General features: G+C 43.4%; 1 protein-coding gene across 1 annotated transcript in view; it reads left to right on the forward strand.

Annotated features, from left to right (window-relative positions):
• The first annotated feature begins 5,207 nt into the window (after positions 1 to 5,207).
• Smokwl2 (sperm motility kinase W like 2) overlaps positions 5,208 to 20,857 on the forward strand; it is a 52,154-nt gene continuing 36,504 nt past the window's right edge. The window contains exon 1 of the transcript XR_010053642.1: positions 5,208 to 5,466. The gene's annotated coding sequence lies outside the window, so the exon portion shown is untranslated. The remainder of the gene's footprint in view (positions 5,467 to 20,857) is intronic.

The raw sequence follows: 20,857 nt of genomic DNA on the forward strand, positions 1-20,857 counted from the left end.
CTGTAAAAAACAATACACTCTTCTAACCACCAAACCTTCTCTGCCACCCCTTCTGTTTTTACCCTAAATTCATTTTAACCTACGTAGTTGTTTTCACTGTAATACAGGGTGACTTTACAGTCTTCCTGCCTCTGCCTCCTACATCCCTGTGCCACCTGGCCCAGCTACAACAGGTGACTTTTGGAACAAGGAGGAAGAGCATCATCAATTTCTATCTGCATCTGCACCTGAAGGTGGCAAGGTGAAGTCAAATAAGCCCTTTTCTTTTGGTGTTTTGGAGTACAATGTCGCCATGTTTGTTCAGCCTGGCTAAGAACTCACAGTGTTAAGCCACACTGCCCTCAGACTCATTAGCTCAGCTTCTAAAAGGTCAGGGCAAGAGGTATGTGCCACCGTGTCCAGTTGGCTTCGTTATGTCTCAACTATATTAACACCAACCACGGTCAGTCATAGGAGGGCATAAAATAAATAGTTTTAAAGAACAAGGAAGAAGATTCAAGGAGGAAAAGTGTCAGTGTCCCTGGAACTCTCTTATGTAGACCAGGTTGGCTTCAAATTCACAGAGATCTGCCTGCCTCTGCCTCCCAAGTGTTGGGGCTAACCACACCCAGCTACAGGATATTTCTTTGCAAGGCTTATGGTAGCGTCGCAAAGTTGTGATTGTTCTGGATATGAAATTTACTTAACAATGAATGTCACGATGTTCATTAGTGCATGAGTGCATTGGCTTTCTGTGGAACTACTTGATAGCTGCATTATATTTTAATTTTTTTTTTCGCGTCAAACCCTGGACCTGTGCATACTATCATTCAGCTACATACACCCACAGTCTTCCATTTTTTAAAAAAAATACTTTTTAAAATCTGTGTGTGTGCTTGTGTGTGTGTGTGTCTGTGTCTGTGTCTGTGTGTGCAAACAAGTGTTTGGGAACACACAGAGGCTAGAAGGGATTAACCATTCCCTTGGATTTTTCAGCTGTTCTGTATAGGTACTGGGATATGAGCTTCTGCAAGACCAAGCTCTTGACTGCTGAGCCATCTCTCCAGCCCCCTAGTTTGTGTGTTTGCTTTAAACCCATTCATAACAGTATAAAATCTCACTGTTTTCGATGTGCCAGAAGATGCTTGGATCCATGCATGTTTTGTAATGTTCAAATGGGGAAATAACCTACTTCCTCAGACATTCATCATTTCTTTGTTGTGAAAACATTCAAAAATCCTTTCTTCCATACAGGTAATATTTTGCATTTGTCACAAAGTATTTCTGAGATGCAAAAAGTTGTGATAATGAAATGAACACTGTACCAGCACTGAGATTATCAAATAAGGTATCAGGGTTTAGGGGTGAGACTCAGCGGTACACTGTGTGCTCAGCACACAGAAGGCCGTAGGCTCACTCCTCACAGAGAGGGACAGAGACAGAGATGCGTGGGTGGATGGCTGCGTGAGTGGGACACTATTACCCAGAAAGTCTTATCCTTGGTGTATTCCTCCTTACTTGCATTTCCCTCCGCTACTATCTCACTTAACCGCTTTCTGAAAGTTGGTGACTGTTCAGCAGTACATTATAAATACGTTCAGCACATAATACACTGGCGTGTGTGTGTGTGTGTGTGCGCGCACGGTTCTAAGAAATATGCAGCACTATTCACACACTTCAGTCCTTCTGTTTGCCTTCTAGGCATGTCTGTGGGATTTGCCCATGTTGGTTATTCATATTTGTCACTTCTGTCCTGTCAAATAAACATTTAATAATTGTGTTTGTGTTCTCCAGTTGCCCAATAAAGAAGTAAATAAAATATCCCTTAGCATACTGTACTTTATTCCTTCTTTAGAACCATTTCTAAGTATAGGCATCAGAGATAAGCTGTCAAACCTTAGGAGACATTTTGCCATACTGCTTTCCAAAAGGTCTGTGCAGGTTTTATGTTGTGTACATACATACACACACATGCACACACACACACATCCAGATAAACATATGAGAGGGGGGAGGGGGAGGGGAGGTGTGGGGAATGGGGAAGAGAGGCGAAGGGGGAGGGGAAGGGGACAGAGTGGGAGAGGGAGAGAGGGAGGGAGAGGGGGAGGAGGAGAGGGAGAAGGAGAGGGAGAGGGAGAGAGGGAGGGTGAGGGACAGAGTGGGAGGGGGAGAGGGAGAGGGAGAAGAAGTCAGTTCACAGTTCACTTTCCCCTTTTCATTCAGTCCAAGACTCCCGCCCATGGAAAAGCACCACCCCCATTTAGGATGACACCTCAGCTGACTTAATCCAGATACTCTTTCACAGATGTGCCTAGAGATGTGTTTCAATGGTGATTCGGGTCTCACCAAGTTGGCAATCGAGATGATTCATCACAAACTTCTTGCTGCATCTTTACATGAGTGTGGTTGGGAGCTGGGATCGGTGCCTTCACAGGGACCAACAGAGGATAGGCTGGCTTCTTTATAGTAATCCACTCTCATGGTAACTATTCCAGTCCTCCCCAGTTCCAACCAGTCCCCAGGAGATGCCATGAATCCTCTCTGAGGCCAAGCTTCCGATGACCTCATTACTTCCTTCAGGCTACTCAGGTGAGAGATTGCACCTCCTTCCAGCAGGGCTAACACTGAGCACTCAGCCTGCAGCACATGAACCTTGACGGGTCAAAGCACTCTTCCAAAGCCTAGCACTTCAGTTTTCAATTTCTGGAGTGTTTATCAAACTCAGGAGCCTGCGTATACCAGGAAAGGGCCCTACCACTGAGCTATTGTCCCGGCCCCTTCCTTTATTTATTTTATAAGCTGGAGGAGGGGTGGACTCAGGGTCTTGTGTGTGCTAGGTAAGCTTTCTACACTTAGACCTTTAGCTCCACTGCTTATATTGTTTCTTAAGACAATAACCGGCACACAGAGCTACACAGAGAAACCCTGTCCTAAAAAACAAAACGACAGAGAACAATAACTAGCAGTTCAACTTTAAATGTCCAATAAAAGCCTTTCAAAGAACAAACAAACAAACAGACAAACAAACAAAGCTGTCAGCCTGGCAGTGGTGCTGTGAGCAGAAGCAGGCAGATCTCTGTAGCTCTAAGAACCAGCCTTGTCATCCTAGTGAGTTCCACTACAGCCAGGGCTGTATAGGGAGATCCTGTCTCAAAGCAAACAAACAAACAACCCCAAAACACCCCAGCAACAAGAATAACAGCAAATCTTTCAAATTACACTTACTCCACTGCCCAATCGTGTACAAATTGGCACTCATGTATTATTATTATTATTATTATTATTATTATTATTATTATTATTATTACATTATTCCAGTTTTTCTTACTCTGTTTTGTTTGTTTTTGCATTTGTCTGTTTTTGTTGTTGCTGTTGTTTTGTTTTGTTTTGTATTGTTTTTGGTGGTGGGAGGTTTCTCTGATAGTGTCTGTCTGTATAGCCCAGGCTGTCCTGGAACTTAGGCTGTGGATCATGCTGGCCTCACCAGGAGATCCACTTGCCTCTGCCTTTCATTTGCTGGGGTTAAAGGCGAGCATCACCAGCACCCGGCTTATTTTTACTTTCTTATTTTTATTTTTTTAAACAACAACAACAAACCCCAAGATCTTGCTGTGTAGTCCAGGCTAGCCCTGAATTTCTGATTTTTCTATTGATGCTTCCAAAATGCTGGAACTGTAGGCATGCACTGCCCTATCCAGTGACTTGTTATTTCTCAATTTCTTCTGTTCTGAAGCACAGACATTTCTACAGTCTTAAAGTAAAGACTGACCTTTAAAAAAATCGTCAAGATGTAGGCTGAGGGAATCAGTGATTCCACTTGGGAAAAGGTAAAAATCATCATTCGTTTGCCATCCTTATGCCTCCACCAACACAAAGAACGATGGAGGAATTAGAAGTCCTGGAAGCCTTATTGAAGGACAAAGCAGCTGTCCACCTAACGGGAGGTCTGTGTTGAATGCTCACATCCCATTCAGGCCAGAAGCACGTGCTAGAGTGTGTAAGAATGAGGACATGGCCTTTCGGACAGCAGAGAGGTGAACGGTGAGACATCAAGCTACAGGTTGTGAGTCAGGTCTCTTAGGACCTGCCAAGGAAAATGAATTTTCTTGCACAGCAACTGACAGCCTTAAATTTATTTGTCTTGTTACCTTGGGTAGGCCCATAAGTCAGCAGCCATCTTTAAAATGCACAGAGAGGGCTAGGGAAGTGTAGTTCAGTGGTAAAGTACTAGCATAGGATGTGTGAGAGCGGGAGGTTTGAATCCTGGGACTACAGATGTAAAAATAATTAAAGAAGATGTTTTTGGGGCCAGGCATAGCGTCTGCTTCTATAATGCTGACACTGGGGAAGCTGAGGCAGGAGGATCAGTACAAGCACTGCCTGGGCTACACAGTGAGATTCTGTCTCGAAACACACGCATACTGGGCTAGAGAGATGACTCAGCAGTTAAGAACCCTGACTGCTCTTCCAGAGGACCTGGGTTCAACTCCCAGCACCCACACGGCAGCTCACAACAGTCTGTAACTCCAAGATCTGAGACCCTCACACAGACATAACATGCAGGCAAAACATGAATGCACATAAAATAAAAATAAATAAGCTATTAAAACGCACACATGCATAAATACATAGGCTAGTTAGTTCAACTTATTTTCAAAAGACTGATTTGAGACAGGGATGCTGCTCAGTAACTGCGGCTCCCTATGGTTTGCAGTAGTCCCTGAATCTGAGCCATGGTCCTGTGAAAGTAAACAAAGCATACAAAAATGTCTTGTTCTGCTGTTGTCTTATTTGCAATGGAAATATGCCATTTTTTTTTTAAGTTACAAAACAAACAGTGCATTAGAAAGATAATTAAGGAGGCGTAGGACCCAGATGGGGTCAAGGAAAGGCGTGTGGAGAGCAGCAAACACGGAGAGACTGATTGCCCTAGTTTGGGAAAGCTGTGAGAGCTGTGAGGCAGGTCTGATATTACAAGGTGTCATGCCATGCTCTGTGGGAAGACGAAGCTGAACAAGACAGGGCCCCTGGTGTCAAGGATGAACGAGAGAGAATGCCAGGTTCCACACTTGCTTACCCCAGCAGACCTCCCATTGGGACGGTGGTGCAGAGAGACATGAATAAGAGAAGGTGGGGTTTTATTAAAAATCCTGGTGCATGTAAAATTCCAGAATGTGGACACTTTTGCTCCATCAACCTGAGTCATGTCCTGTGTCTCCCTAGAATCAGTCTGAGCCCCAGCTGCCTGTGTTATGACAAATCAAACAAAGCAAGGTGATGGGAGAGGCACACGCAATGGCTGCCTGGACTTGTCAATGGATGTGATTTCAGAAACTGCTCGCTGATTCAGAGGCAAGAGGGAAGACTCTGCGAGACTGTCAGAGTCCGAGGGGCGAAAGACTCTCCCGTGGCCAGCTGGCTCATGTACCACGTTCGCTACGTCCAGACTGAAATCTCATCTCAGACTAGAAGGCACAAATGAGTCATGTGAGTCATTTCCGGGGCTTGATATCCTGAACTGGGTGACAAAAAGACCAGCCACTCTTTCCCTGGCCCAAAGCCCCATTATCCACCTGATTTATTGCAAGGATCATAGCCTGGGCTGGATAAAAAGGCATCCGTGTTCAAGAAAGCAAATAACCAGTGAGCCCTCATCCCATGGGAGAAAGATGATGGGATGTAGACTAGGATTAGGCTGAATGCTGGCTTTGTCTGGGCAGCATGGCTGCCTGAAAGTTAGTTAACCTTTTACAGACAGAGGTTTCTCACTCCTGAGATGAGATGTCTCTCTCTCTCTCTCTCTCTCTCTCTCTCTCTCTCTCTCTCTCGGAACATGCGCACACACACACACACACCAAGACATGTGTGTGAATGTCCACACATATTCATAGCTAAGCAGCAGAAATATGCTTAGTGAAAGAAGCCAGCCAAAGGAGAACGCACAGCTTGGGAGTCCATTTACATAGGAAACACAACATGACCAGGAGGGGGACAAGGGACCAAGAGTGACAGCAAATGCGTTGAGGAATCATTGATGGTGACATCTTCTGGTATACAAATTGTACTGTAATGAAGCCTTTGGGAGGGGTGGGGTGGCAGCAAGATGGCTCAGTGAGTGATGATTCTCACCACCAAGCTTGATGACTTGAGCTGGAGCCCCAGAACCTACACTGTGTAAGGAGATCTGCATCCTGGGAGTTGTTCCACATGTATGCTGTGGAGATCAAAATAATAAGATGTTTTCAAAGAAAAACTAAAAGCCCGCCAGTAGGCAGTAAGTGCTCAATGCTATAATGAGTAGTGCTACAATATAGCAAACATTCTAGAAGCATTTGTTGGAAAGCAAACATTTCTTTCAGCATGATGTACGCCTTAGTTTGATTTCACCTCTCCCTTTTTGCTTCCTTTGCTCCCCTCCCTTCTTTCCTCTCCTTCCTTCCTGTGCTAGGACTTTGAGCTACATAATTCATATACATAAGTTGTATGATATACAATTTTGTGTATATTTATTTGATGTGTATGAGTATTTCACATATACATATACATATACATATACATATACATATACATATACATATACATATACATATACATATACATATACATATACATCATATACATGCACTTCCTGCACACCTAGCACCCTGTGGAGACCCTGGAACTGGACTTACAGACAGTTGTAAACTACCATGTGGATACTGGAAACTGAACCCAGGTCTTCTGGTCAGTGCCACCTGCTCTTACCACCCAGTCATCTTCTCTCCAGCCCCTTACACTACTTCCCTCTATTTTTACTACTTTGGATATATGTTACTTTTAAATATACAAAGGGCATAATTTTATTTCTACTTACTTAGTTTCAGATTCTGAAAAGCCCAATATCATGGTGCTGGCAAATTCAGCGTCTGGTGAGGGGCTACTCTCTGCTTCTCCATGTCGCCTTGAGAGCTGTGTCCTCCCGCAGAAGGGACAGGCAAAAGGGCCAGTTTCACTCCTTTTCCATATCTGTCTGCCTACAGCTATTAACCTATGACTTTGGCTGAAGTGACTGCACATATTCATGGACTTACTAGGTTCCAAATGCTGGAGGCTGGAGGCCAGGGCTATATAGAGTGACCCTGTCTTGAAACCCACCCCCTCAAAACAATATGTTATTTTTGTGTGTCTGCTCATACAAAGTCAAAGTTTGACAATCTGCATCTTCTTCTATTCTTCTTCATTTTATGTTTGGAGATAGGGTCTCTCACTGGATAACGGGCTCCTCAACTGGCTACACTGTCTCCATCTCCCCAGGCCTGGGATCATAGGTGTGCATCACCATAATGGGCTTTATGTAGTTATCTGTTTTGTGCAGTGGGGATTTGAATTCTGGTCCTCATGTTTGTAAAGCAAGTACTTTACCCACCGAACACTCTTCTCAGCTCCCAAACCCACTTCTTCATAAGAAGAACTCTCCCGCACCCCCATAAGAAGTGCTCCAGAGCTGGGAATGGTGGTGCACACCTGTAAACGTGGCCCTCAGGGGTGGCAACAACTGCGGATTCAAGGCCAGTGTTGGATACACACTGAAGCTCCACCTCCAAAAGTAAAATGAAACCAGTTTCAGCTCAGGACTGAAAATTGGAGAAAGCACAACTAGTTAACCCTAGTAACAGCCACCAGCAACCTGACAGAAACAAGCACCACCAATGTGTTTGGCATATATATTATCTATCTTTTTAATTGATCTGCCTGTACAAATGCAGCTTGAAAACAGCTGGATGACTTCATATTCTCATAGGTGGGTTGCCGGCTGGCAGCTGGTTTAGACTGCCTTTGGCCCAGGTGTCAAACAGCAGGCTTCATACAAACAAAACAGTCTCCGACCCCTTTTAGCATCCAAGCCTCTGGTTCACAGGCGTGCCTTTCAGGGAAGATCTGCTGTGTTGTGTGTAAATATTTAGTATAACCCACATCCACTTAGGCCTTTTGGTGTTTCTTATTCATTTATATTTTACCATGCTACACATTACCAAATGTATCTGTCAATTCGCTCCATTTATTTGAAGAAAGGAAGAAAAGAAGGAAGTGGGGGTGGAGTGGGGGAGGGTCAGAATAGTCGGATGGTATTGTACAGAGACTGAGTCAACGGCGCTTTTCCTTATTATGTGACTTGGCTTCAAATTGTAAGTGTTTTTTTCTCCTATGTAAATAATAGATGAGGATATTTTTCCCATTCTTGGCATTTTTGACAATCTAACTGCTTTATGCTGAGTGCTAATCCAAAGTTAGGTTTCCAATACTCAAAGCAGTCTGGATTTGGTGCCTAACATATACAATCGTTTCCTCCCTGCCTGTTATCATAGCCGCTGGCTTCAGGTGGCTCTGTAAGTTCATCTCTGGTCTTCCCTGGAGATGACTGTCCTCTCTTTTTCTTAGTTTTCCATCGACACAGAACAGCAAACCTAGGGTCCAGGTCCTTGAGACAGGTAGGTGAGTCCTGTGCCACTGAGATGTATCTGGGTGCATACTTTGACATCCAAGCTATGATCTTTCTCAGGATAACCATTCAGGGCATAACTTTGTCCTGTGAGTCTGAGCAATAGAGCAGCAGCCACACAGAGAAGCCGCAGCCTGAGACCAGGAGAGGAGAACCAAGCTCTCTCTGTTCTTTACCCTGCTGCTGAGCTAGGCTGTGTGTGCATTTTTTTTCAGATAATTCTCACTGTGTAGCACAGGATGGGGTTGGACTTTCTATCTTCCTGCCTCAGCCTCATGAATGATGGGATTATAAGCGCCTCCTATCACACCTGCCTTTAAACAAGTATTTTTAATTTTTAATGTTAAAACACACATGACAGCTCCTGGTTAAAGGCCAGAAGGCAAGTCTCAGTCATTCAGTCTTTGCTTCCAACATGTGAGTTCCCAGGACCAAACTCAACGCAGATGGTCAGGATTGGTGGCAAGCATCCACCCACTGAGCCATCTTGCCCCTCCACTCTTGGATATCGTATCACTCTGCAGATAGGACCAGTTAGGACTGGTATGGTACATACTATATAGCCCAGGCTAACCCTAAAGAAGGTAATTCTCCTGCCTTAACCTCCGGAGTGCTGGAATTATAACAGTGTGCCACCATGTTGGACACTCAATGGATCTGTTGTTGGTGTTTTTCAAAACACTGCCTCAAGCAGTTCGAAAGACTAAATTGGTCTTGAACAGTTTCTTCCTTGTTTATTAACCAGGGTCTCAGTATGTTGCCCTGGCTGGCCTGACTCATAAAATCTACTTCCAGTGCTAGGATTGAGATATGTGCCACCGTGACCAGCTGTTCTTGAACTCGTGATCCTCTGCCTGTACTTCCCAAGGGTCAGGATCATCGGTGTGCGCTGCCACACCCAGCGCTCTACCTTTTGCCTTTCCTTTTTCTCTTACGGGTGATTTTTTTTCCAGTTCCGGGTATCAAGCCCAGGGCCTCACATGTCTGTGTAAGCACACCCCAAGGACAGTTACACCTCTAATCCCAGATGATACTTTTAGTTGAAGCTGGAGTTGTGTCTGTGCATGGTCAAAGTGCACGTGCACTTCCTTTTGGAAAAGGCAGTCGATGACTGTCATTAATGCAGCATGTAGAAAGCGGGAATTGTCCGGTGAGTATTACGTGGTTTTATAAGGGCAGTAAATGATTCCATTCCCACAAGGGCCATTCCTACAAGGGCATTCTCTCCTGAAAGATGGGACAAGCTGGGAGCACCTGCTAATTTTTGCATTAAGGGAAAACAATTACAACATGAAATCGCCAGTGGCGATATCTTTGTGAAATTCATGAGGGACTGTAGTTATAGCTCTATGCTAGAAGGTGCTTACCTTGTGTGAGGTCCTAGTGCCATCCCAGTTGCCTGACAAAAACTAAGCTAAACCAAACCACTCTGAACTCATACTTCCTATGACTCCTGGGGTGCTGTTTAATGGTTTTGTTCTCTGTACTTTTCCATTGGTTTTACCAAGGTGGCTGTTCTAGAATGACTCAATACGCCATTTAAACCTTAAATTACCTCATTTTATTAGAACACCTACAAAGTATTTCTGACTACAATTAATAAAAGTATGTCCTTTGCAATAATTGCCTTGGACCATCAGCACACAGTTAAAAATAACCTCAGGAAGTTACACTCAGGAACTATAGAACTCTTCAGCAAATGGCAAATGTGTGCGTTAGGTATCAGCCATCTCCAATAATTTTAAAGTTGCTTTCACAGAATACTCAGCCAGAGAGGTCAACTGACAGAGGAAGAGATGCTCGCCAAACTACAAAGGAAGCCATCCTGGGACTTCACTGAGATTGGGGCAGAGAGGCAGTTCTGTAACAAGGTTGTCCAGAGTGAGGCCTCTGCAGGGGAAACTTGAGGACATAGGTGGATGGACCCTTTCAAATCTCAGAGGGCACAGGGCTGCTGGGGCAAGAGAACAGGAGTCACTGGGTAACAGAAATCCCAAACCACAAAGGTATCTAATTAGCTTGGTCACTAGGTAACAAGTATCCTTTGAAGAGAATAAACAACTTCAGACCACCCACTGTCATCCCACCTCCACCCAGGCACCTCCAAAGACAGTTTAGCCCACACTTTCAGAGTTTCAGAGACAAACGAGAGGTTCCATTGTTTTAATCTGTGTCTTCCTCTGAACTGTAGACACACACTAGCTTGATGTGTTGTTAGTCACCAGGGCCTCATCTCAATCCTGGGGGCTTTCGGGGGGGGCTAATCATCACCAGCTCCTCCTCTTTGCCTCTGTATTGGCAATAATGAGCTCAGGGAGAGGTTCTGAGGAGCTGGGCTGATTTTAATCAGCCACGCAGAGTCACCAGCTACAAGCAATCTCATTTGTTGAATATAATTTTATGGCAACGCTCAGATCCCCTGAAAAAGAACAGTTGTATAAAAACCATATTCCCAGGTCCAGGACCCAGTCAACCGGAATAGTTAGACGTCCTAGGAATCTGCATAAGTTTTGTGTTTTTTTTTAATTCTTAGATACATCAACTTTTAAAGTTGAATAGATGGAAGATTGTATTTTTGTTTTCTTTTCTGAGACTGCATTTCTCTATGTAGTCCTGGATGTTCTGGAACTTTCACTGTAGACCAGGTTAGCCTAGAACTCAGAGAACTCCCTGCTTTTGTCCCACCCTTCCCCAGGCACAGTGCTGAAATTAAAGGCCACCAGTGCCTAGCTAGATTAAAGACTTTTTCATATGCTTTTTACTATGAAGAAATAAGTTAGAAATTCAGGAAAATCTCGGGATCAGAGTAAAGAAAAAGTAACTGTGCAATAATTCAGTGCCAGAAACAGCAGGAGTAGACACAGTTTAACAGTCTGAGACCTTCTAGAGCATTCAGCAAACCGGCAAGCCCTCAGTGATGATTTAACTCTTAATTTCAAGCTAGACTCAGTTTCAAGTGCTGTCTTGGATGGACTGAGGGTGTTGCTCAATGGTAGAGAGCTTGTTTAGTGTGTAGAAGACCTAGGGTTCCATTTGTAGTATCACGAAACAAACAAAATTGTGCTCCAGTAGTTGGGTGCATCAGTAAATTTTAATGTCTTATATCCATTGTGTGTGTGTGTGTGTGTGTGTGTGTGTGTGTGTGTGTGTGTGCATGCTGCATTCATGAATGTGGAGATGTCCATGCCTTTGCATGCAGAGGACAGAGTATGACACTGAGAGTTATGACACTGAGAGTTTCCCTCTCTCTGTCCATCTTATTGCCATGAGCCAGGTCTCTCACTTGAACCAGAAGCTCACCCATTTTGGCTAGCCAGGCTAACCAGTGAGACAATCCACTTGTCTTCCTCTGGCATTGCTAGAGTTACAGACACTTATATCCATCCTGGACTTTACACTGGTACATGGGACTTGAATGCAGGTCCTCCTTTTGCAAAACAAATACTCTCAAGCCTTTACACCATCTCCCAGCCATCTCATCCACATTTCTTCTTTAGAACATGCAAATAGGAAACAAAGTTTTTTGTTTTGTTTCTTGAGACAGTTTTTCTCTGTATGGACCAGGCTGACCTGGAATTCACTTTGTAGACCAGAAGATAGAAACTTCTATCCTATGTATTACAGAACGGCTTTTATAAAGGTGGATTAAACAAGAAAGCCATTTATAAACAATAAATTTACAACCATCAAGTCTAGGGAGCAGAACATTGTATTATTCTTCACTGACTAATGCTTTTTCATAACCAAAAAAGCCACAAATTTAATATGCTCCTCTGTGAATTAGGACCATGTCTAAATCATGAATGAACTGTCCTGTGGAACAATCCATTCATCGTCTTTACAATTGAGTTAAGAGTGTGGTAATTTACACTGCTTGTAGAGATGCCCATAAGATAAGTTACTAAGGACCATTCCTAAGTACAGACACAATGCAGCCCTCATTCTTCTCCTCGTTTTTCTCCATAGTGGTTCTTTAATGCTCCTCATTTAATGTTATTTATTTGGTTTTTAAAGTAAATAGCACAATAGGAAATGTCAAAAAGGTATACAGAGCTACAAAAGAAAACATCCCTTTCTCTTTCTACACCTCCTCATTTTTTTCCGACCCACCCCTTTCACAGAAAATCATGACTAATGATTTCGTATGTATACTTTCAGACTTAATCTCAGTCATGCACGGATATAAATGTATATGTTCTCCTACTTTCACTTTTCTCCTCAAACATTCTAAGCAAGGACTCTACTACAAAGACTCCCGTTTTAACTAAAAGTAGGTATTGCACTTGGTTTTGCATGTGTGTATGTGAGTGTGTGGAGGTCAGAGGTCAACCTGCCAGACTTGATACTCTCTTTCTACCATGTGGACCCTTAGGGTGGACTTTAGGTTGTCAGGCTTGACAAGAAGTGTCTCATACTCCCAAGGCAGTCTCCCTGCACACCCTCCCATCCCTATGTTTCATTTTTTAATTCAGCGGTAGCATCTTACACACAAGTTGTGTGCTGTCATGCTTCCTTTAACAATACATCTTGGAAACCTTTCTATAAAGGAACCTTCTAATGTTTTGAAGTAAGTTCTGGATACATAGATCAGGCTGGTCTTGAACTCTGGATCTTCCAGTCTCAGCCTCTGAACATTACTAGGAACACGGAAGTGTGCCAGCCTGTCCCTACTTCTCAGCCTTTTTCTTTAACTATTTTTGAGGTGAGTTCATTATACAGATGTGTATTCATGGATGGCTTCCAATTCTTTGCTTTTGCTATAGTGTGTGAGCTTTGCTCATTAGTACCAGTTTACATGAGTACGTCGTAGGATAAAGCCCACATGGCTTCTTTTCTGGCCTCTGAATATTGTTAGTTGATGTGTCTGAGTCTGTTCCCAAGTTATGCACATCTTTCTTCTATTAGGAACCAAAACTGTACACAATACACATAATCTTTACAGGCCTGAGCACAGGAAGATTACATTTCAGTCTTTTTGTTCTTGCAGATCAGATCGGCTAGAACTGTAACACAATTTTAAATGGCCTAATAACTGCGTCAAAAATAAGGCTTATTAAAAATAATGGCCTATGGTTAGTGGAAGAATATTAAATTCCCAAACACCACGATTTTCAGTTATTTTGCACCACTAAATTGTAGACTTCTTTTATCCTTTAACACGTTTCATTGATTCCCCCTCTTAGTGGAAGTATTTGATTAAGGCCAAAGTTGCTGAATACACAATAATAGAAGCAATTACAAACAAGGAGCATATTGGGGAAATATTATATTAACTGTCAAGCACGCATGGTGGTTAAGTGTTCTGATTTAAAGTGTCTCCTTTCAGACTGGAGAGGTGGCTCAGTGGGTAGAGCACGTGCTGCTCTTGCAGAGGACCCAGAATCTATTCTCAGCAACCACATGGCAGCTTACAAATATTTATAACTCCAGTTCCAGAGCATCTGAGGCCCTCTTCTTGCCCCTACAGGTACCAGGCATACATGTGGCACACACACATACTACATACAAACAGGGCACTCATACTCATAAAATTCAAATAACTACATCTTAGAATATTTCATCTCATTATCAGATGATGTGTCTCAATTTTAAGCTTTAAGAAGTATAATCACAATAAAAATGTAGAATTTTTGTTGTTTTTTGAAACATTCTCATTTAGTCCAGGCAAGCCTTCAACTTGCTTTATATATAGTTCAAAAGATGACCTTGAACTCCCGATTCTCTCGGCTGCAACCTCCCAAGTGCCGGGATAATAGGTGTGTGAGACCATATTGGACAACCAATACAGAATACTTTTAGCTCCCAAAGCCTCTGTGTCATCACCAAACGTGTATGCTTCTTCTTACATGGGCCTCATAGTCTGCCTGTACCGCTCTCCATGCAAATCATTTGCAAATAATTCCTATCAGACCTCACAGGCTGTTCTTTTAAAACACACACACACACACACACACACACACACACACACACACACACACACACACTTATTTATTTTTAAGTGTGTTGTCGTTTTGCCTGCATGTGTTTCTGTGTGAGAGTGTTGGATTCCCCAGAACTGGAGTTAGGGACGGTTGTCAGCTGCCTTGTGGGGTGCTGGGAATTGAACACTTGTCTAACCTACAGCTCTCCCCAATTGGAGTGAAATCCGTCTTACCGCAGTCAAACTGGAAACAGCTCAAGTGTCCTGAAGCTTCTGCAGTGTAAAATGTATCAGGAGATTTAAAAAGCTGATGCTGGAATAGGTTTCTCGCACACTGGATGCTGAACTCTCTCTCTCTCTCTCTCTCTCTCTCTCTCTCTCTCTCTCTCTCTCTCTCTCTCTGTCTCTCTCTCTCTCCTCTCTCTCTCTCTCTCTCTCTCTCTCTCTCTCTCTCTCTCTCTCTCTCTCTCTCTCTCTCTCTTTCTCTTCAGGCTCAAAATAGAAGAGACATCATCAAAGTCCTTGCGGGGCAGGCGTCCAGGGGCTGCTCTGAATGCTGCTGACTGCTCTTTTGAGGGGGTGTGCCAGAGAGCATGACCCTGAAGTAGTTCTCCCCGGCAGTCAGGACACAGAGAGCCACCGAAGCCCTCCAGAACCTGGGAAACCAGGCCACAGTTTAAGAGTAATACTATGGAGATTTAGAATAGGCTTTCTTAGTGCCTCGTTAATCTTAATTGTCAATTTGGCACCGGGGCAGAAGGAACCTCTACTAAAGAATTGTCTCCATCCAATTGGCTTGCGGTCGTGTCTGCGGGATACTTTGCTGATTGACTCAGGAGCGCTCTGATGTGTTCTGACTTCTGCGGGTACCTGCAGCACAGACAGGCCTGAGTTGATTTAAAAAGCTAGCTGAGCAGCAATCCTTCATGGTTCCTAATTCAGTTCCTGCCTCCAGGTTCCTGCCTGGAGCTCCTTCCTGCCTGGCCTCCCTCTAAGATGGTCTAGAACCTGCGAGCTGAAATAGACCTTTCTCCCCCAAGTTGCTTTTGGTCATGATGTTTATCACAGCAACAGGAAGGAAGTTAGGATAATCAGCACACGTCTAGACTAATATTTGGGAGGCAGCTCTAGAAAGAGGCAGAACTGAGTTCAAATCCCGAGTTTCGCTTACTTTCTATGTAATGGAGAATGAATTCTTTCTTTCCTTCTTTCTTCTTTCTTTCTTTCTTTCTTTCTTTCTTTCTTTTTTTAAAGCTCCAGAACATTTTGTGAGTATGAAATCTGCCATTAACATGTTGGCGGTTAGGGGCTGGAGAGATGGCTCAGAAATTAACCTTGTCTCATAGAGAGGATGAAGGGTTTGGTCCCAGTGCTGGCATCTAGTCGCTAACAATTACTTGACACTCTAGTTCCAGGGTATCTGATACTCTCTTCTAGACTCCTTGGGTGTCTATACTAACACATGACCATGCTCCCATTAAAAAAAACAAGAACAAAGAAAGCCCTGCATAGTCATTTAATTAAAAATTAAAATATGGGGCTGGAGAGATGGTTGAGGATGCTCTTGCGAAGGACCCAGGTCTGGTTCCAGCCACTATATGATAGCTTACAGGCACCTGTAACAACCAGTTCCAGGAAATTCAACAGCCTGCTCTGTCTCCTGCAGGCTCCAGGCATGCATGGAGTCCTCCTATATACGTGCAGTCAAAGCATTTCTACACATGAATAAGAATAAAATCTGTAAAAAGATTAGTAAACTACTAAAAAAAGAAGTTGGCAGTTAATATTCCAAACTCTCAAATACCTCAAGAAAGGGGTATTTCCTTGTAGGCTGTTCTGAGTGTTATGGCTCCTGAAATCTGTTAACTCCACCGTCAGCTGATACAGGTGCCTTATAGTTCTTTGAGATAAACTTGCCTGCCTTGAGGTGGTATTTTTTTTATGTCTGTGCATGCTTTAGAGCTCACTAGTTAGGGTACCCCATGTCCCAGGGATCTTCTGTCTCCGTCTCCTTGTCTCCTTGCTGTGGGGCTACAAGCACATGTCACAGCTCCTGGCATTTTGTGTGTGTGCTGGCGCTCAAACTCGGGTCCTGTGCATGGCAATTCACTCTCTGAGCCATCCTCTCATCCACCTCCCTCACATTTCGAAACTTGTGTGCGTGCGTGTGTGTGTGTGTGTGTGTGTGTGTGTGTGTGTGTGTGTGTGTGTGTTTGGAGGTCAGGGTACAACTTACAGAAGTAGGTTCTCTCCTTCCATGGTGTGTGTACTAGGGATTGGGCTCAGACTATTGGGCTTGGGCTTGGTAGCCAATGCTAAGCTTTCTTGCCAGCACAGAGGGTGTGGTTGCTTTATTTTAAAGATTTATTTATTTTTATGTGTATGAGCATTTTGTTTGCCTGTGTAACTCATGTGCACTTGATGTCAAAAGAGATCAGATCCCCTGGCCCTGGAGTTATAGGTGGTTGTGATGTTTGGGAAACAAAATTGCATCCTCTGTAAGAGCAAATACTCTTAATGGATGAGCTGGCTTTCATTCTCTCCACTGGTAAGGCTAAAAGTAATACATGTTTGCAGTTTAACTAGTAAAATGCTTAAAAAAAAGATTTGGCTTGGAAAGATGACTCAGTGGTTCAGCAGTTAACAACACTGAATGTTCTTCCAAAGGTCTGAGTTCAGTTCCCAGCAACCACATGGTGGCTCACAACCATCTGTAATGAGATCTGATGTCCTCTTCTGATGTATCTGAAGACAGCGACAGTTTACTCATACATGAAGTAAATAAATAAATCTTCAAAAAAAAAGTCTTTATTGTATATGAGTACACGAGCTTTCTTCAGACACACCAGAAGAGGGCACCAGATTCCCCCATAGATGGTTGTGAGCCACTATGTGGTTCCTGGGATTTGAACTCAGGACCTCTGGAAGAGCAGTCAGTGCTCTCAACCTCTGACACATCTCTCCAGCCCGACATTATCTTAAGAAAGCATTTTATCTGCTAGAAAGATGGTTCAGAGGTTAAGAGCACTGACTGCTCTTCCAGAGGTCCTCAGTTCAATTCCCAGCAACCACACGGTGGCTCACAACCATCTGTCATGGGATCTGATGTTCTCTCCCGATGTGTCTGAAGACATTGATGGAGTACTTATATACATAAAATAAATCTTTAAAAAAAAAAGATGATGTCTATTTGTCTTTTAATTCCAGTGCTGGGGAGGCAGAGGCAGGCAAATGAACAAAACCACATAAAGCTCCATATACGTATTTTTATATAGAGTCGTCCCCCAATTTCCCCTTGATTTTTTTGGAGACAGAGTCTCTCTGTGTAGCCCTGGCTGTTCAGGAACTCATTTGGAACAGGCTGGCCTCCCTTCAGTGCTGGGACTAAAAGTATACACCACCATGCTGGAGCGATGGCTCAGTGGTTAGGAGCACTGACTGTTCTTCTAGAGGTACTGAGTTCAATTTCCAGCAACCACATGGCGGCTCACAACCATCTGTACTGGGATCTGATGCGCTCTTCTGGTGTGTCTGAAGACAGCTATGGTGTACTCGTGTACATAAAATAAATAAATCTTTAAAAAAAGTTTCTCCTTCCCTTTTTGGAATTATGTCAATTATAACATTAACACTATACCTTTTATGCCTCATCTTTCTGACATGGTTTATCATGTAGCTCTGGCTGTCCTGGAACTCATCATATAGACCAGGCTGGCCTTGACCTCACAGAGAACCACCTGCTTCTTCTAGGGTTAAAGGCGTGTAATGCCAAGCCCATATGCCTCTTCTTTCTAATGCTTTCTCCTAACATACCTTATTTCTTGAAAGATAATTCTGTGTTGGCGTCTGAGAACCAACCCATTCTTTCCCTCTTATATCTAATAAAAATAAATAAAACAAGTGGACAGCAACTGGAACAATACCCACAATTGTCCTAAGGCTGCCACAGGTGCTATGGCTAGCTATACAAACAACAGCAGCAAAAACAGGAAACCTTGACAAGGCAGAAGGCAGGAACCTTCGAAATGTGTCCTCTACCTCCAAATGCCTACTGTCTTGGTTAGGGTTTTACTGCTGTAAACAGACACCATGACCAAGGCAAGCCTTATAAAGAACAACATTTAGGTTTAGTCCATTATCACCAAGGCAGGAGCATGGCAGCACCCAGGCAGGCATGGTGCAGGAGGAGCTGAGGGTTCTACATCTTTATCTGGGCTGCTAGCAAAATACTGCTTCCAGGCAGATAGTATCTTAAAGCCCACTCCCACAGTGACACCCCTACTCCAACAGGGCCACACCCTCTAATAGTGCCACTCCCTGGGAGGAGCATATACAAACTGTGACACATACCCCAGTGCAAGTTTACAACCACCTGTTAAGCATGCACAGCTGAGGCTCTCACACAAAATACTTTTTAAAAAAGTCTCAGCAAAAGTTAATTTCCAATGCCATGTAGGTCTTATAATTCGCCTTGGGAAAACTGTTTCGGCACTGAGCTTTAAGGATAAAAATCACAATAACTAGGTACAGTAGCTCATACCTGTAATCAGGCAAGTGGGCACTTAAGTCAAGAGTCACATGAATCTATCTGGACTATGCACTGAGTTACTAGCCTGAACTATGGCATCAGCTACTGTCGTCCCACTCAACTGCCACGTGCAGGGACCTCAGGACATTCTTTGGGAATATGCAAAAGTGAATGAAATCCCCCTGATGACTACTGGCTTGTTATACAAAATCAGTCCAACTCTTAAAGTATCTGCTAGTGAATAATACAATAAATATTCATAAGCTTGAACATTTACTACATTTCCTGGGCTCACCATTTTGTTAATTTGCCTTTTTCTGTTCCATATGCATTTTTACCATCATCAGGTATAATGAATGGGTCTTAGTAGATTCCACTTGGGTGTTCTACTGAATTCTCTCTCTCTCTCTCTCTCTCTCTCTCTCTCTCTCTCTCTCTCTCTCTCTCTCTCTCTCTCTCTCTCTCTCTCCTGAATTCTTGACCAGAGTTCTTCCAAAACAAGCATTCACACAAATTAGTTTTTTTTATTTTGGTTTCAGTTTTGAGATCTGGCCTCATGCAGTTCAGGCTGGCCTTGAACTTCTGATCCTACTTGCCTCTACCTAGGAGTATGGGGATTATAGCATGCATGTCCCCATGTCTGGTCATTTCATTCAGTGCTAGGGATCAAAGACAGGGCTTTGTGCATGGCAGACAAACGCTGTAACCAACTGAGCTACATCTGTAGCCCCTACACAAACTAAATAATCGTCAGCAGCTTCAAACTCTGTCAACTAGTCAAATAGACAGCAAGTGAGCAGTATGATTTAGCATATAACAAATGCCCGCCCATCTACAGCCAGAGAGAACAGTCACTTGTGTTTCTTAATTGACTGATGCTGCTGTTGCCATCCTCAGCTTGCTCAGTGGCTGTTCTCATCGAAAGCTAATTGTCCTAAACATGCTTACCTTCCCAGTGTCGGATTCAGCACTAATCACACTTCACTACTGGTAAATGGCTGTCCATCTAGTTGCAGTTTCAGCTTTGTTTTTTTATGGTATTGGTGTTTTGCCTGCATGTGTGTCTGTGTGAGGGTTCCAGATCCCCTGGAAATGGAGTTAGACATAGGTTGCTGGGGACTGAACTCAGATTGTCAGGAAGAACAGCCAGTGCTCTTAACTGCTGAACTATCTCTCCAGCCCTTCATTTTCATTTTTAATTTTTTAAACGTATTTATTATGTATACAGCATTCTGCCTGCATGCATGCCTGCAAGCCAGAACTGGGCACCAGATCTCATTATAGATGGTTGTGAGCCACCATGTGGTTGCTGGGAATTGAACTCAGGACCTCTAGAAGAGCAGACAGTGCTCTTAGTCTTCTCTCAAGCCCCCCTCACTTTTAATTTCATAAAGAAATTTTTATGAGATATTTGATCTCAATTTTCTAGGTTATTTTTAAAAACTACTTCCCTGTGAGTCAAGACTTTTATGAGGAATATAATCTGATAATGTCTATTCCTCTCACATAGTTACACTGTGATGGTGTAACAGAAACAATGCTTTGCCACTTAATTTGATGACAACATCCTCCATTGTGCCTGGAGTCTGCCATTTGAAATCAACTTTTGTCTTTTCATTTTTCTCTCTTTGGTTTGAGAGAGGATCTGACTCTAGCTGGTCTAGCCTCACCCTGTGGCAATTCTTCTGCTCCAACTTCCTGAGTCTTAAGATTATAAGCATGAGCCACCATGGGTTAAGAAATGATTAAAATAAAAGTTTAAATGCAAATACATCAAATATACATGCCAGTCAATACCAGCAACACAACTACCACTACATCAATATCGTTTTTCCTTTTTTTTGGACAGGGTTCTCATTGCAAAGCCATGGTGGGACTAGAACTCATTACATAGACCAAGTTGTCCTCAACTGTGGTCACCCTCCTGCCTCTGCCTCTGCCTCTGCCTCTG

This window comes from Rattus norvegicus, chromosome 7 (assembly GCF_036323735.1).
Source record: "Rattus norvegicus strain BN/NHsdMcwi chromosome 7, GRCr8, whole genome shotgun sequence".
In the NCBI taxonomy this organism is placed as follows: Eukaryota; Metazoa; Chordata; class Mammalia; order Rodentia; family Muridae; genus Rattus; species Rattus norvegicus.